Source organism: Gavialis gangeticus, unplaced genomic scaffold (assembly GCF_001723915.1).
Source record: "Gavialis gangeticus isolate Ggan-Ray unplaced genomic scaffold, GavGan_comp1, whole genome shotgun sequence".
Lineage (NCBI taxonomy): Eukaryota > Metazoa > Chordata > Crocodylia > Gavialidae > Gavialis > Gavialis gangeticus.
In genome coordinates this window covers 38,819,510-38,820,168 of record NW_017729034.1, presented here as the reverse complement: position 1 = coordinate 38,820,168, position 659 = coordinate 38,819,510, and positions in this window count along the sequence as shown.

The following is a 659-nucleotide window of genomic DNA, read 5'->3' as shown; positions in this document are numbered from 1 at the left end:
TTTTTTTTTTTTTTTTTTTTTTTTTTTTTTAGTATGTGATTTATATTTTATCCATAACGTGTTAAGATGATCTCCTGAAAAATTTTATGGTGACCAAATTGGTGATTTGGTCAGAAAATCAATATGGTAATTTTATGGTGACCTCCCCTTGACTGCTGACCAAAACTGGTTAAAAGTGCTCCCGCCAAACTGCTCACCCCTGAGCTAGACTGTTCTCGGTGGTAGATGATGGAACAAGGAGCAATGGTCTCAAGTTGCAGCAAGAGACATTTAGGTTAGATATTAAGAAAACCTTTCTTATCAGGAGGGTAGTAAAGCACTGGACCCAGGTTCCTGGTAGAGCAGGAGTTGCCAAAAAACTGCCTGTGGGGTCCTTAAAAATTTTAGAAAATTAATATTTATCTGCCCTTGGTTCCTGTCAAAAAATGACAGGAGCCAGGGGCTGTAGGACCCAGGGGAAGCCCCAGTGGCTCCTGTAACAACAGGGTCCACCAGGCCCTGCCCCCCCAGGGGGGGCTACAGCAGGGGCTTCTGGCATGGGACCATGTGGCTAAAATGAGGCTGGGAAGGTTGGAGTTCAGCATTTCCTCAAGAAGGGGGAAGAGGCAATACAAGGGGCCCTCCTCTTGCCTTGAGCAACTCAGCCCAAGATCCTTCTG